The sequence below is a fragment of the Bos mutus genome, chromosome 15, assembly GCF_027580195.1.
Source record: "Bos mutus isolate GX-2022 chromosome 15, NWIPB_WYAK_1.1, whole genome shotgun sequence".
Taxonomy (NCBI): domain Eukaryota; kingdom Metazoa; phylum Chordata; class Mammalia; order Artiodactyla; family Bovidae; genus Bos; species Bos mutus.
The window spans coordinates 41765638-41783177 of record NC_091631.1 but is presented as its reverse complement, the minus strand read 5'-3'; the positions used below and the strand labels follow the sequence as shown (position 1 = coordinate 41783177).

The 17540-nt window shown below is 37.4% G+C and overlaps 1 protein-coding gene across 1 annotated transcript in view; it reads right to left on the bottom strand.

Moving 5' to 3' along the window:
• PDE3B (phosphodiesterase 3B) overlaps positions 1 to 17540 on the bottom strand; it is a 167595-nt gene that overhangs the window by 106876 nt on the left and 43179 nt on the right. The window lies entirely within an intron of this gene.

Genomic DNA, 17540 nt, shown 5'->3' with positions numbered 1-17540 from the left:
GTCTGTGTGGGGTGGGTGGTAAGTGGAATGAAGAAAAATAAAGTGGCTTATGGAAATATAGAATGATAGGCAGTCATGAAGAGATGGTCAGGAAAAACCTCTCTTACAAGGTTACACCTGAACAGAAATTGGTATGAAATGAGAACAAGGTCTATGGAAATATACAGGAAGAGCATCGAAGAGGAAGAAACAGCAAATGTAAATACCCTAAATTCAAGAATAATGCTGATACTCTGAAGTAGAGTGAAAATGCATCTGAATGTGAGGTGAGAAAAGCAGAATGTGACCAGGTCTAATAGAGCATTATAGCCATGGTACAGTGTTTAAACTTGACAGGGAGAAAGACTGGAGTACTTAATCAAGGAAGTGACATTGTAAGATATTCATTTTCAAAAGACCACTCTGGCTGCAATGTGCCAGACAGATTACATGGGGACATGACTGCTGCTGGGAGGACACAGAAGAGGTTAGTGTAACTGTCTAGGTAGGGAGAACTGGTGATTTCCACTGAAGAGATAGTATCAGTAATCAAAGTAATCAGATTGGGCATGTATTTTAAAGAGAGTTGTCAGCAGTTATTCTAAGAGACTGAATATGGGATTTAAAACAAACAGAAGGAATAAAGAATGACTGACGAACTGCGTGAATGATGGTGCTATCTACTAGCCGGAAGCAGTCACTGTCACCCACTTGGCTCTCAGATACCTCAAAAGTAGCAGGCTAAATGAAAGTTCTTTATCTACCTCAAAAACCTTGTTCCTCTTTCAATCTTCCCCATCTCAGATGCTTCCACATAATCCCTTTCTGTTTCCTTCTAGCACTTGTCCCTATCTGAATTATTTAGTTTACTTATATACTGTCCTCTATAGTGCAAGCTCTAAGAGGGTAAAGACATTGATGGTTTTGTCCACCGCCATACCCTAGATCCTATAATATTGCCTGATACATAGCAGGCACTCAAATATTCATTGAATGGATGAGTAAAGGAGTGAAAGAACCTCCTACCCTCTCTTTGTATTCTCTTTGGTTAGCCAGTTAATATGGAGCACCCCAATTTCTAGATTCTCCTCTCACTAGCTTTCACAAGGTATTCTTACCTAACACTTTAATCTCCATCTATTTGCCCATTTTTTGAACATTTTTACCTCTAGGCCAGAGTTCTTTGAAATCCAACCTAGTATATGTTTCTTAAGATTTCAACATGGATGAATCAATGGTATGTCAAATTCAGCAAGAGAGCTAACTAGTGAGCTCAAATTCAGTAAAAGCTACCTAGTGAACTCTAACTAGTTTGCCACCAAGCCTGTCCCACTTCCAATATTCTGTATCCTAATAAACAGCATCACCATCCATCCAGATAGGCAAGTCAGAAATATTTCAGTCATCCTTGATACCTCCTCCCCCAGCCCCTGGTAATCAATCTATCACCAAGTCCTGTGGACTTTATCTTGCAACCGTTTTTCAAATCTATTTCCTTTTCTGAAAAGACGTTCACCATCACCCTAATCCATCTTCTTTAGCTGAATTATTGAAATACTTCCTAATAATCTCCCCACAGTTACTTTGGTAACAGTACAATCTAATTGTCCGTATTTCAGCTACAATCATCTTTTCAAAAGAAAGCCTTAACATCTACTACATAAAACTTTTCAAAAGCTTCTCAGACCTCTTAGGGAGAATAACAATATGCCACCCGCCAAGGCTGGCCAGCCTAGCCCGTGCACCTATTTCTGGCCTAATTTCACATCATTCTTCTTTTTGCTTTCTGTGCTACAACCACATCAGTCTTCTTTCAGCTCCTAAGCATGTCATTACTCACCTGCAACAGGCCTGTATTTCTATTAAAGAATCTCCCTGTTTCAGTTTATTTATTAAAGAATCTCCCTGTACTCAGTTTCATAGCACTTCCCTCAGGCTGTAAATACTTATTTTACTGATGTCTGTTTCTTTCACAAGATTATAAATGCTGTGAGAGCAGAGATTGTGTCTCACTTTCTTCACCACTGCATCTCCAGCATCCGCCAAAATTTAAGAATTCCTCAGATGCTCAGGCCATGGATTTCTGAACCTGAGAAGTTCTCTGATGGCAGTATGGTACACTGACTGGCTAAACTACAGTCAAAAGGCTTTGGATTTAAATCCCAAATGCATCTGTCCTTGTAACTTTAGGAAAGTTACTTAATCTCTTAAAGCCTGAAGTACCTCATGGGATTCTGTGAGGATCAAATACATACTGCACATAGGATGCTTAGCATAGTTTCTGACACACAGAAAAAGTTCACTATATGTTAGCTACTATTAGCTATTTTTCATTCATTCAAATAGCCATTTAGGTTGGCGAATTTAAGTACCTTATTTTTACCTTTTTCTAACTTATATTACCTTAAACTAAATTCAATATATTTTCATAAATAATTTTTTAAGTTTAGAAAATTATATCTATTCAACATTTAATACCAAGTACCTGCATCCTCAAAAAAAAAATCACAGCATAATAAACATATAGTAAATATATATTAGTTATCTCCTCTGGGGAAAAAATGTTATGCCAAACTGAGCAGCTTGAAACAAACTTTTTTTTTTTAAATCTCATAGCTTTGGGTAAATAATTTGAAAATGGCCCAGCTGAGTGTCTGGCTCCAGTTCTCATGAAGTTGTAGTCAAGCTGTCAGCCAAGACTGCAGTCATCTTGACTCAAAAGAGCTAAAAGATCTGCTCCTAAGCTCTTCACATAGTCGCTGGCAGACTTTAGGTCTTCAAAAATTTTTAACGAGATCTGATGTAAGCAATATGATGAAAATGTCTCCCATCATTTATAAAATTGTTATGAAATTATGCCACCCATTATGCTATTCAACATCCCCTATAAAAATTCAGTAAATTTCTGTTTCATCTTATAGAAGTTTTTCTCTTGACAAAATGGCATATGTCTTTTTACTATTCAAAGGTGTTATTTTTTATTGGATTTCTCTTTTTATTCTGATCGTTGGTATAGATAAATTTTTTGGTCAAACTTAATCTCCACCTAGACTTTTATAGACTCTTCTTCCCCTCCTGTCCTTATTCTGTCTTCTTTTATTATATGGCTCTTTCATCATCATTTTAATAATTCCATTATTAGTATATCACTTAACACTCACATACAGTATTTGGTATTAGGAAGAGTATATGTAATCAACTATTAAATTATTAACTAGTTTTTAATAGAGTTGATAATCTCAAATTTTATTTATGAAACCACCAAAAACATTCAGTTCAGTTCAGTCGCTCAGTCATGTCCGACTCTGCGACCCCATGAATTGCAGCACACCAGGCCTCCCTGTCCATCACTAACTCCTGGAGTTCACCCAAACTCATGTCCATCGAGTCGGTGATGCCATCCAGCCATCTCATCCTCTGTCGTCCCCTTCTCCTCCTGCTCCCAATCCTTCCCAGCATCAGAGTCTTTTCCAAAGAGTCAAGTCTTCACATGAGGTGGCCAAAGTACTGGAGTTTCAGCTTTAGCATCAGTCCTTCCAAAGAACACCCAGGACTGATCTCCTTCAGAATGGACTGGTTGGATCTCCTTGCAGTCCAAGGGACTCTCAAGAGTCTTCTCCAACACCACAGTTCAAAAGCATCAATTCTTTGGTGCTCAGCTTTCTTCACAGTCCAACTTTCACATCCATACATGACTACTGGAAAAACCATAGCCGTGACTAGATAGACCTTTGTTGACAAAGTAATGTCTCTGCTTTTCAATATGCTATCTAGGTTGGTCATAACTTTCCTTCCAAGGAGTCAGCGTCCTTTAATTTCATGGCTGCAATCACCATCTGCAGTGATTTTGGAGCCCAAAAAATAAAGTCTGACACTGTTTCCACTGTTTCCCCATCTATTTCCCATGAAGTGATGGGACCAAATGCCATGATCTTCGTTTTCTGAATGCTGAGCTTTAAGCCAACTTTTTAACTCTCCTCTTTCACTTTCATCAAGAGGCTTTTTAATTCCTTTTCACTTTCGGCTATAAGGGTGGTGTCATCTGCATATCTGAGGTTATTGATATTTCTCCTGGCAATCTTCATTCCAGCTTGTGCTTCTTCCAGCCCAGCGTTTCTCATGATGTACTCTGCATATAAGTTAAATAAGCAGGGTGACAATATATGGCCTTGACATACTCCTTTTCCTATTTGGAACCAGTCTGTTGTTCCATGTCCAGTTCTAACTGTTGCTTCCTGACCCGCATATAGTTTTATCAAGAGGCAGATCAGGTGGTCTGGTATTCCCATCTCTTTCAGAATTTTCCACAGTTTATTGTGATCCACACAGTCAAAGGCTTTGGCATAGTCAATAAAGCAGAAATAGATGTTTTTCTGGAACTCTCTTGCTTTTTCCATGATCCAGAGGATGTTGGCAATTTGATCTCTGGTTCCTCTGCTTTTTCTAAAACCAGCTTGAACATCTGGAATTTCATGGTTCACGTATTGCTGAAGCCTGGCTTGGAGAATTTTGAGCATTATTTTACTAGCGTGTGACATGAGTGCAACTGTGTGGTAGTTTGAGCATTCTTTGGCATTGCCTTTCTTTGGGATTGGAATGAAAACTGACCTTTTCCAGTCCTGTGGCCATTGCTGAGTTTTCCAAATTAGCTGACATATTGAGTGCAGCACTTTCACAGCATCATCTTCCAGGATTTGAAATAGCTCAACTGGAATTCCATCACCTGCACTAGCTTTGTTCCTAGTGATGCTTTCTAAGGCCCAAATACACTTAAAATAATATTCTATTTTTAAAATGTGTTTACTTTAACCATATGTGAGTGAAAACACTATCTGGTCAGCCCTTTCAATACCATAGAGCTAAAAACATGTCAAAACTGTTTAAGCTCTATAAGCATGCTGTCCCATACAACAGCCACTAGCCATATGTAACAATTTAATCAAAATTAAACTTAAAATTCCATTTCTTAACCATACTCGCCAAAATTCAAGGGCTCAATAATAAACATGAATTACAAAGTAATATACATCTTTCTGTAACTTAGATCCACAAATAGAGAAGCAAGCTCTTCACATCCATACATGACTACTAGAAAAACCATAGCCTTGACTAGACAGACCTTTGTTGGCAAAGTAATCTCTCTGCTTTTGAATATGCTATCTAGGTTGGTCATAACTAGCACCACACACATACATACTCTCACACATTTACAGTCTCTCTGAATCTAACTGTCTCTTCCCCTGGACTAGAATCTCTTCCCTAGTCCCTTGTCAAAGTAATGAAAAATTATCACAGGTTAGATTACCTAGGATGCTGAGAAAGTAGGCTTTCTCTTTAGTCAATAATCAAACCACCTGCTACAGTCATTAAAAGTTGCACACACATAACCACCACCACCAGCACCATCCAGTACTACCCAGCTTGTGGTAAAACGTGTTTTCCCACAACTCTTCTGAAATACAAAACAGCAGTAGAAACACCCTGAAATCTAGCCAAATTGTATTACTTGAGATTGCTTCCATCACATGCTATTTCCTCTGCTGAAAGTGTTTTTCTTTACCATCTTTACCTAATGAAATCTTGCTATATAAGACTTTATAGACCTTAAAACACTGATAGTCGGCACAAGATATTTAATATATAATGCTTTGAGTAACAGATATTTGTATGAATGTAATTGGCCTAAAGACTATTTCTTGCATTTTTGTATTTATCATGGTGTCCTACATATAAACTGGTGATCAAATTTTTTAATAAATACTAAATGAAGCAAGTCTATGTGCCTGACAGTAAAGGATCTCAATATCATTCTTTCGTACAACTTCATGAGGCATTAAAGGAATCATAGGACAATCTCTAGTATGGTCAAAGTATTTTTAAGACACTATGCTTTATGACATTATTTAAACCTGACATTAGCAGGAGGACCTGTATGTAATTATACATACAATCTATTTCAAATCCTAAAAGATGATGCTATGAAAGTGCTGCACTCAATATCCAAGCAAATTTGGAAAACTCAGCAATGGACACAGGACTGGAAAAGGTCAGTTTTCATTCCAATCCCAAAGAAAGGCAATGCCAAAGAATGCTCAAACTACTGCAAATTGCATTCATCTCACATGCTAGTAAAGTCATGCTCAAAATTCTCCAAGCCAGGCTTCAACAGTATGTGATCCATGAACTTCCAGATGTTCAAGCTGGATTTAGAAAAGGCAGAGGAACCAGAGATCAAATTGCCAACATCCGCTGGATCACTGAAAAAGCGAGAGAGTTCCAGAAAAACATCTATTTCTGCTTTATTGACTATGCCAAAGCTTTTGACTGTGTGGATCACAACAAACTGTGGAAAATTCTTAAAGTGATGGGAATACCAGACCACTTTACCTGCCTCCTGAGCAATCTGTATTCATGTCAAGAAACAACAGGTAGAAATGGACATGAAACAGACCGGTTCCAAACAGGAAAAGGAGTATGTCAAGGCTGTATATTGTCACCCTGCTTATTTAACTTATATGGAGGGTACACCATGAGAAATGCTGGGCTGGAAGAAGCACAAGCTGGAATCAAGATTGCCGGGAGAAATATCAATAACCTCAGATATGCAGATGACACCACAGAAAGCAAAGAACTAAAGAGCCTCTTGATGAAAGTGAAAGAGGAGAGTTAAAAAGTTGGCTTAAAACTCAACATTCAGAAAACGAAGATCATGGCATCTGGTCCTATCACTTCATGGGAAACAGATGGGGAAACAGTGGAAACAGTGTCAGACTTTATATTTTGGGTCTCCAAGGTCACTGCAGATGGTGATTGCAGCCATGAAATTAAAAGACGCTTACTTCTTGGAAGAAAAGTTATGACCAACCTAGACAGCATATTGAAAAGCAGAGACATTACTTTGCTAACAAAGGTCCATCTAGTCAAAGCTATGGTTTTTCCAGTAGTCATATATGGATGTGAGAATTGGACTACAAAGAAAGTTGAGTGCTGAAGAATTGATGCTTTTGAACTGTGGTGTTGGAGAAGACTCTTGAGAGTCCCTTGGACAGCAAGGAGATCCAACCAGTCCGTTCTGAAGGAAATCAGTCCTGAATATTCATTGGAAGGACTGTTGCTGAAGCTGAAACACCAATACGTTGGCCACCTGATGCAGAGAACTCACTCATTTGAAAAGACCCTGATGCTGGGAAAGACTGAAGGCGGGAGGACAAGGGGATGACAAAGGATGAGATGGTTGGATGGCATCACTGACTCAATGGACATGAGTTTGAGTGAGCTGCAGAAGTTGGTGATGGACAGGGAGGCCTGGCGTGCTGCAGTCCATGGGGTTGCAAAAAGTTGGACACGATTGAGCGACTGAACTGAACTTGTATGTAATTCTCCTATGCAACCAGTTGCAAAGGAGATTAGTTGTCAATCCACAGGACTATTATCTACTTTTAAAACACATCTCTTGCACACCCACGTAAACCACTTTTCCAATCTTGGGTAAAACTGAAATGCAAACACACATAAAGAAGCCAGAAGTACACATGGTAGAAGTTTTTGCACTATACTCTAGACACAGCGATCCTAAGACTTGCAACATGACTAAATTTTTTCTTGTTTCTCAGCTTAAAGCATTTCTATCACTCCAAGTATTCAGTGTGCAGCATGATTTTAAAGGAAATAATTTTCTTCCCTAACCTGTTCTCAGGTTCTAATCAAACTGCAGATTTGCATGTGGCCATATTATGATCCTTGGCCCCTATTCAGACCGACTATTCCAGTTGAGAACACAAAGAGCATTTTTACCAGCTGTGAATGCTGACACTGATTCATTACCGTTCTGGTCCTCTCGCCTGCATTCTGGTCATGCCTTAACTTCAGACAGGTTAGGCCCTGCTCACTCTATCTATGGCAACCCACTCCAGTATTCTTGCCTGGAGAATCCCAGGGACGGAGGAGCCGTGCGCTGCCGTCTATGGGATCACACAGAGTTGGACACAAGTGAAGCGACTTAGCACCAGCAGCAGCACTCTACCTGAGAGTCTTAAAAAGCAAAATCAGTAAAGAACCAACATACGAAAAGCTGCAAATGAAATTTTATCCCCTTTTGACCATTATATTTTTAATCAGCGCTTATAAACGTGGCTAAGTTTCTAATTAAAATCATACTGCAATTTTTCTTTGCAAGTTTAAATAGAAATTTACTTTAAATATGGTATTCTCTGTAGCATCACTAGAAAGAATCATGTGACAAGAAAAACATCTTAAACTCAGGAATATTCCCTTAAAAAATTATAATTTTATGTCTTTCCCCAGGCATTTATCCTCCATTTAATGGTCTGTCAAACACCAGTTTCTGAATATTCAACATGGAAACAATAAAGGTAGCTCTTTGAGCAAGAAAAATTATTGGGACAAATAATATCATTATTCTACCCATCAGAACTCTGCATTGCAAGTGACAGAAAGCTAACTCAAGCCACATTAAGCCCCCCAAAAAAGACATTAGTGGCTTATAAAGCTGGGCAGAAACTGGCATAGTTCTGAAAGAAAAACTATAGAAAGGAGGGCCTCAAAAAATGGGAGTAGGTCTCCTTTGGTTGGTTGGTGTGTGTGTCTCTCCCTAACCACCCTCCCCCCACACTCAACTCTTATCCCTGATAGCGTCTCCTTAGCTTTATCATTTAAGCAGAACTTAAAGCACATGTAATGAGTAATGTGCCCACCTCTTTGATGGTTGGGAGGGCTAGGGTAGGGGGAGAATGGGTGGCCAAGATTCATTTCTAAAAGAGGGGTTGGGTTGAAGGGAATATCCTGAGGAACCCAAAACAATTAATTAATCAAAAAATTCAGCACCACACCCATGCCAGATGTCACACTAGACCTTTACATATGGTATTTCCGTGGAAGGCTCACAATAACATCATCAGAGTGGTATTACCATATCCATTCTCTAGATGAGGAGACTAAGGTTCAGAAAGCTTAAGTAACCAGTAAAAGTCCTGATTTAAAAGCAGGACTAATTCCAAGTCATATGTATACTCATTAACCTTTTCTATAATGTCGTCCCAAATGTCTTCCAAATCAGAAACGGACAGTGATACATTGTACATTGCAACCTCTCACCAAGGGAGCTTGAACTATAAATGCAAGTACTGTTTTACTTTTAGAGGGATTCCTCTAAGTCAGGCAAGATTAAAGATACTGTGAAACCATAAACAGGAATAATATAATTAAGGACATATATCCAAATAGTAGGGCTTCTCTGATGGCTCAGATGGTAAAAAATACGCCTGCAACGCAAGACACCCAGGTTCAAACCCTGGGTCAGGAAGATCCCCTGGAGAAAGGAATGGCAACCCACTCCAATATTCTTGCCTGGAGAATTCCATGGTCAGAGAAGCCTTGCCAGCTACAGTCCATGGGGTCACAAAGAGTCAGTCATGACTGAGCAATTAACATTTCCACTTTCATTCAAATAGTAAGGATGTGAAAGTTAGCCAGGAGGAGGGAAAAAGGGTATTTTATCACCATTATTCTTATAAGTAATGCTCAAAATTCTCCAAGCCAAGCTTCAACAGTATGTGAACTGTGAACTTCCAGATGTTCAAGCTGGATTTAGAAAAGGCAGAGGAACCAGAGATCAAATTGCCAATATCCGTTGGATCATCAAAAAAGCAAGAGTTCCAGAAAAACATCTACTTCTGTTTTATTGACTACACCAAAGCCTTTGACTGTGTGGATCACAACAAACTGTGGAAAATTCTTAAAGAGATGGGAACACCAAACCACCTGACCTGCCTCCTAAGCAATCTGTATGTAGGTCAAGAAGCAACAGTTAGAAATGGACATGGAACAACAGACTGGTTCCAAATTGGGAAATGAGTACATCAAGGCTATGTATTGTCACCCTGCTTATTTAACTTGTATGCAGAGTACATCATGAGAAATGCTGGACTGGATGAAGCACAAGCTGGAATCAAGATTGCTGGAAGAAATATCAATCACCTCAGATATGCAGATGACATCACACTTAAGGCAGAAAGCAAAGAACTAAAGAGACTCTTGATGAAAGTGAAACAGGAGAGTGAAAAAGCTGGCTTAAAATTGAACATTCAGAAAACTAGGCATGGCACCTGGTCCCATCACTTCATGGCAAATAGATGGGAAAACAATGGAAACGGTGACAGACTTTATTTTGGGGGCTCCAAAACCACTGCAGATGGTAACTGAAGCCATGAAATTATAAGACACTTGCTCCTTGGAAGAAAGTTATGACCAACCTAAACAGCATATTAAAAAGCAGAGACATTACCATCAAAGGTCCATCTAGTCAAAGCTATGGTTTTTCCAGCAGTCTTGTATGGATGTGAGAGTTGGACTATAAAGAAAGCTGAGCACCGAAGAATTGCTGCATTTGAACTGTGGTGCTGGAGAAGACTCTTGAGAGTCCCTTGAACAGCAAGGAGATCCAACCAGTCTGTCCTGAAGGAAATCAGTCCTGAATAGTCATTGGAAGGACTGCTGCTGAAGCTGAAACTCCAATACTCTGGCCACCTGATGTGAAGAACTGACTCACTGGAAAAGACCCTGATGCTGGGAGAGATTGAAGGCAGGAAGAGAAGGGGACGACAGAGGATGAGATGGTTGGATGGCATCACCGACTCAATGGACATGAGTTTGAGTAAGCTCCGGGAGTTGATGTTGGACAGGGAAGCCTGGCGTGCTGCAGTCCATGGGGTCGCAAAGAGTCAGACACGACTGAGCAACTGAAGTGATTCTTGTATACAACTAAGAACAAAAAAAAAAATGCCCAATATGAGGAGGGTAATAGGAAGCCCCATAATAAAGCTATGTCATAAAGTACACAGGAAAAAAGAGAAACGTATTATATGAAAAGCAACAGCACAGAAACTTATCTTCTTAACTTTGGCACAAGCTGAAGGTGTGTGTTGGGGGGCAAATAACTCTGCTTCAGATCTGAAACACCATCCAGAACTAACAGACTTGTAATCGGAATTCATACTACTAGTGCAGTTCAAATACTCAACCACTAAATTTAATTTAAAATGGTCTCAGGTTGCTAGGACCCCAGGCAATGCCAGAAGCAAACACAAATCTTTTATGCAAAAACTGACTTTCAACCCACACTGACACTGATTGTCAGATACCATCGATTGTAATGCACATCCAGATTCCAGAATTTTTAACACATCGGGGTTGGGGGGAGAGGTGAATATTAAAATAAATGAGGTACGAAAAGACTGGAAACAACACACTCTACAGTGGTAGCATTTAAATGAAAATTTACTTCCAAATTCATTTTCTCCAATTCTGAACTCTCTAGCCAATTCCTTCCAATTCCCCAATCTCACCTCACTACCCCTACTACCACACAAACTTTTTGCACTTTCTTCACAGTCCTAACATGTAGTCCATAACCAGTCTTTCTCAATTCAAGATTCTAAAAATATTTAGTTTGTAACACAATAGTTAATACCTGCTACTCATAGTAGCCATACTGTTCTTCATGAGAAACTCTGTGAACAGAATTAGTAGCATTTCTGACAATACAGCTAGATTTTGGAATTATTTCTCCCTACTTAGTACATGTTAATACTCTCAACTCAATGGACATGAATTTGAGCAAACTGTGGGAGATAGTGAAGGACAGGGAAGCCTGGCGTTTTGCAGTCCATGGGGCCACAAAGAGGTGGACACGACTTAGTGACTGAACCACAATAACTTGCTACATAATAAAATACCACTGATCAAAAATCTTTTGAGTTTATAAAAAAGATCTTTGGGTTTATAAACAGCTCATCTTCATTAAAAAATCTTTAATCCATTTTAAAAACACTTTATTTGAACATAACTGCAACCTTACAGAAGAGTTGCAAAACAAGATTTAATTCATAGAAGCCCTGTTTGTCCTTTACCTGGACCTGTCTATTGTTAATATTTTGTCCCATTTGTTTTATCATATACACTCTCTTGCATGCTTACTCTATTTTTTTCCTCTTGAAATTTTTAAGAGAAAAGTTCTTATATCATACCCTCTATCCCTAAATTCTTCACTGTAAATTTGTAAGAATAGGGATATTCTCTTACATAACCATACAGTTAACGTCAGAAAAATCAACACTGCTAAATGCTTTTATCAAATCTACTGCCCTATTCTAATTTTGTCAACCAGCCCAATAGTATTCTGTATTTTTTATTAATAGTATCAGATTGCTTGATCCAATCTATAAAATTTAAATCCATTTTAATAATTCATTTAAAAACTATATTAACTATATTTAATGACAGATAAAGTCTATACTGAGAAGTCTAAAATTGTACTTATTGTTATTTGAATTACATGAACTTTAGCTTGCATATAAAACTACTAAAATAAATATTATTAATTTTAATTGCTTTAGCTCATTCATGGCCTGTATTAATTTTCTAACAACTATGATGAGCACTGTGCTACTTATCTTTGAAATTAAATGTAAAATTCAAATTCTGCCATGTAAGTATTTATAAATATGACACAAGGGCCTAAAAAAATAATGAAAATAATTGGTACTTTTGCCATAACCCAAAATATTTTATCACTAAAATTTACCTATTTACTGTCAACTCTTCTTTTTGTGCATTAGCTAGAATATGAAGGGAAAGTACTAGAACACAAACGTGGGGCATATAAACTGTTGCCACTATTTTGAAGGACCATTTGGCAACTGCTCTAAAACTTTTAAAGGCATATGCCTAAGGATAAACTTATACAAGATGCAAGTACACAAATTATAAGAAACTGGAAGCACCTTTATCAATAGAAGCCAGGTCAATACATTACACTATATTTAAAGAATGGACTACCATGCAGCTACTATAAAAAAACAAGATGGGTCTATGAAAGACACCTATAATAAATGTTAAGTGACAAAAATGTTGTATAACAGTACTGCAGGTCTTATATATGTAAAAAGAGAAAGGAAGGGAGGACATACTATATATGTAAATTTACATACACAAACACATGCTTACATGTGTTTACATAAGCATATGAAATTCTAGAAGGAAACACAAGGACCTGTTAGCAATGTTCATATCTGGGGAATAAGACTGGAAAGTAAAAGTCAGGAACTTTTACTTTCCATTTTACATCTTATTCTACTTTTTAAATTGCTAATCAAAAGCAGAGTTGTTTATATTTTTTAATCTGTGACAATTTTTTAAATATCAAAAGTAAACTAGCAATCACAACTGAAAGTGAAATAAAAAGAATTATCACCTGCTAGGAATAACATAAAACTGTATTTTTTCATATTCTAATTCTAGTCTCCAATGCAGAAGGGGAAATTAGCAGTTGCTGCACACACAGCCAATATTTTTCTATTATTATCTTTCTAGTAATTATCAATGGCACAAAATTTCTAGATGGCTGACCAGAGCAAAGGATACTTGTGGCCTATGGCCCTAAAAGAGAAAAATTACCTACCAACATGACAGAAGTTAAATTTATAAGGAAAAACTTGAACAAGTCAGCCAGTCCCTTCATAAAATCCATGATATTCAACTAAATTATCAAGTTGAATGAAGTAAAGAGTGACTTATTCACTATTCACTAGTAACTATTTAGTCACTATTCCAGTGACTGAAAGATTAACGCAATTCCTCAAAGTACATTCCCTGGAGAAGGAAATGGCAACCCACTCCAGTATTCTTGCCTGGAGAACTCCATGGGCAGAGGAGCCTGGTAGGCTACAGTCCATGTGGTCGCACAGAATCAGACACGACTGAGCGACTTCGTTTTCACTTTTCAAAGTACATTAATCCAAAATAAAAAATTACTAGCAAACTGCATAGTTGGTAATTCTATATAAATATGAAAGGTTCATATCTTGTAATAGCATTCATAAAACATGAACCAAAATTATTAATACTCATGTATGTGTCTAGATCTATTAGACTCCATTATATACATTTGTTGTCGTTTAGTTGCTAAATTTTTTCTTTTGTGACCCCATGGATTGTAGCCTGCCAGGCTTCTCTGTCCATGGGATTTCCCAGGCAAGAATGGAGTAGGTTGCTATTTCCTTTTCCAGGGGATCTTCCTGACCCAGGGATTGAACCTGCCATCTCCTGCACTGGCAGGCAGGTTCTTTATCACTAAGTCACCAGGGAAGCCTTGTGTATATATACATCCACATATAAAAACATATTTATGTAGTTATATAACAAATACATATATAAATAATGGAAGGAAAAGGTGCTATATATACAAGTTTTCTCCTCCACTGCTTTTAAAACAATTTTTATAACCTGTTATTTCACTAAAAAGAAGCCAGGAATCAGTCAGGCCTGGTTTATCTCCAGAGACTATAAAATTAACAATTATTTCTTTTATTATACTTCCAAATCCCCAATAAAAACCTTTGTGGATATTTTTTTGGTTTCCTAAAAGCCACATTGTTAATATCAACCACATGTTTTCCATTCTTTTTTTTGTTAGTGACATCAAAGTTCACAGAGTACAAAATGATTCCCAGGGCTATATGTGAAATACATGTCCCTGCCTATCTTTACACCCTGTCTCCTTTATCACTCTTACACTCAATCATTATCCTTCAGCAATACTCATTTTCTAAAGTATTCAAATACACCAAGCCCATCAAGCCTGAGAAGTAGTTGCACTCCTATTCCCACTAAGCAGAAAATCCATCTCCAGTTCTTCATGAGACTATCTACTCATCATTCGAGCCTCAGCTCAAATGTCCTCTTCTTACAAAGGACTTTTATAACCATGGAGTATAAATTAGTCCTTCCAGGCACACTCTACCCCACCATCCTATTTTATTTTCTTCTCAGGACTTATCACACTATTTCAAGCTGTCTTGTTCTTTTATGTATTATTTTTCCAATCATTTTTCCCCAGTATTTTCCTCAACAATGATTTCTAAGCCTTGTGACAGCAGGAATCTTGACTATCTTCTTCATTGTGATATCCCCAGTATCTGGTACACAGTAGTTACGCAATATGTATTTGCTAGATGATTGAATTAGGGAGAAATCAATCTTGCCACTACATTCTCTCAGATGTTGGCAATATAATCTAATATAGCATCCACCAAAATGTGAAAATATATGTATATGAAAACCACAATTATGTCTTTACAGCTATTTTGAAATCTATGAAAATGACCAAGAATTCTAAAAAATGAATGAATATTGCTCCTGTCTAAATGATCATTACATAAACCTAATACACTGGCAACAAATATAATTTAAAACCCCAATCATATATATGATCTAAAATTTACAATATATTTTGTTTCTTTGAAAGTGTCATTACCAACATTTTTCTTTAAACTACATTATATTGCTTAGTAACACATATATTAAAATAGCCATAGTGAGATACAGAAGTTTTGCTTTTGATATGATCATGATGATGGTACGTAAACGTTTGTTGAGTAGTTACTATGTGCCACCACCTTAAACACATTAGCTCGTCTAATCCTTACATCACACTAGGAGTTGCAGTACTATTACCGTTGTCATTTTACAAATGAGAAAACTGAGAAAGCGGGCTTAATTTATCTAAGGTCACTTAGTAAATTACAAATTCAATCTACCTTCTTAACTGAAAAACAGATGTTAAGAATTAAGAACATGTAATACTTTAAAAGATAAGTCAGTTTATTGAGCCTTTAGTTTCAGGTATTATATATAATGTAGTTTGATTTTCATTCATTTAACTCAATTAAAAATTATTTACATTAAGTGTGAGCCTAGATCAATATCCGAATTTGACTTGCACTGCCATCATCAATAAGAAGGAAAGGGAGGGGAGAGAAGAGGTGGAGGAGGAGAAACAAGGAGGGAGGGCAATTACTGCTAGCAAGTATAATGCACACCATTTCCAGGGCAACTGTCAAAGTCCTGGACTGCCTGATTCAGCCCTTCTGCCTCTGTTTACAATCGCTCTATCAGTCTAAAAACATGGTCACTGCATCCTGTTTTGTACAGCAGTTAATTCAACATATACAAAAGGGTATTTAACCTTTTTTTTTTTTAATAAGCTCAACATGAAAGATCTGAAATAGCTAGTATCCACATATTTCTTTGGAGAAGGCAATGGCACCCCACTTTAGTACTCTTGCCTGGAGAATCCCATGAATGGAGGAGCCTGGCGGGCTGCAGTCCATGGGGTTGCCAGGAGTCGGACACGATTGAGCGACTTCACATTCACTTTTGAGTTTTCTGCTTTGGAGAAGGAAATGGCAACCCACTCCAGTGTTCTTGCCTGGAGAATCCCAGGGACGGCAGAGCCTGGTGGGCTGCCGTCTATGGGGTCACACAGAGTCAGACACGACTGAAGTGACGCTGCACATATTTTTTAAACAGTACACAGTTTTCACCTTATTACTATATAAGTAATAAAAACATTCCCAGTATTATACAACAGGATGCAATTGTAACATACACTTAAAATACATGCTATATCAACATTCAGTTAAAGGTTAAATTATTTCATTTCTAAATGAGCCAAGACCATACATATACTTTCTCCATAGTAAATATTACACATTCAACCATGAACACTGTAGTTTAACCACGAACATGGATTTGAAGTCACAAAATAAAAGCCAGAAGCTACAATTTCATCCCCCAAGTTGTTTTTGCCTGTTTTATTCTCTGGTTTCAGACTACATGTTAGGACTGTTTTGTTCTGTAGTATTTAAAAGCTACAATTCCCCGTTTGTTTATTTTTGGTTTGTTTTAGAAGAGGAAGCCCTATAGTAAAGATTCTATGCACACAGTGCACTTACACAAAGTTAAAAACAGAAGTTATAATCTTTCTTGAAATGTAATTCTGATTTTCAAATTTTAACACAAACTAAACTGTTAGTATAAACCCATAATGGTAAAGTAATAAATAAAAACTGAAAAGGACACATAATTATATACTACGATAATTGGACAAGAATACAAGATTGTCCAATCCAGTGCCACTTTTCTTAAATTCAAACTTATTGAAGTAAAAATTACTTATAGGTGTTTAAAATGTTCAGTGTGATGGTATTTGGCAAATACTGTATAACTGTGTAATTATCACCAAAATTAAGATATGACTATTTCCATTACCAACATAAGTTCCCTCAAATTCCTCTACATTCAATTCCCCCTACTGATGGCCCTAGGCAGCAGATGTTTTGTGACACTGTAAATTATTTTCATTTTCTAGGATTTTATATAACTGAATTATACAGCACTTATTACTTTGTATATGGCTTCTTCCATTTAGCATGCTGTTTTAGTGATTTGAGATTCACATGTTATATGTATTCATAATTCATACCCATTTATTAATGAGTAATATATTATGACAAACCTAGATAGCATATTAAAAAGCAGAGACATTACTTAGCCAACAAAGGTCTGTCTAGTCAAGGCTATGGTTTTTCCAGTAGTCATGTATGGATGTGAGAGTTGGACGATAAAGAAAGCTGAGCACCGAAGAATTGATGCTTTTGAACTGTGGTGTTGGAGAAGACTCTTGAGAGTCCCTTGGACTGCAA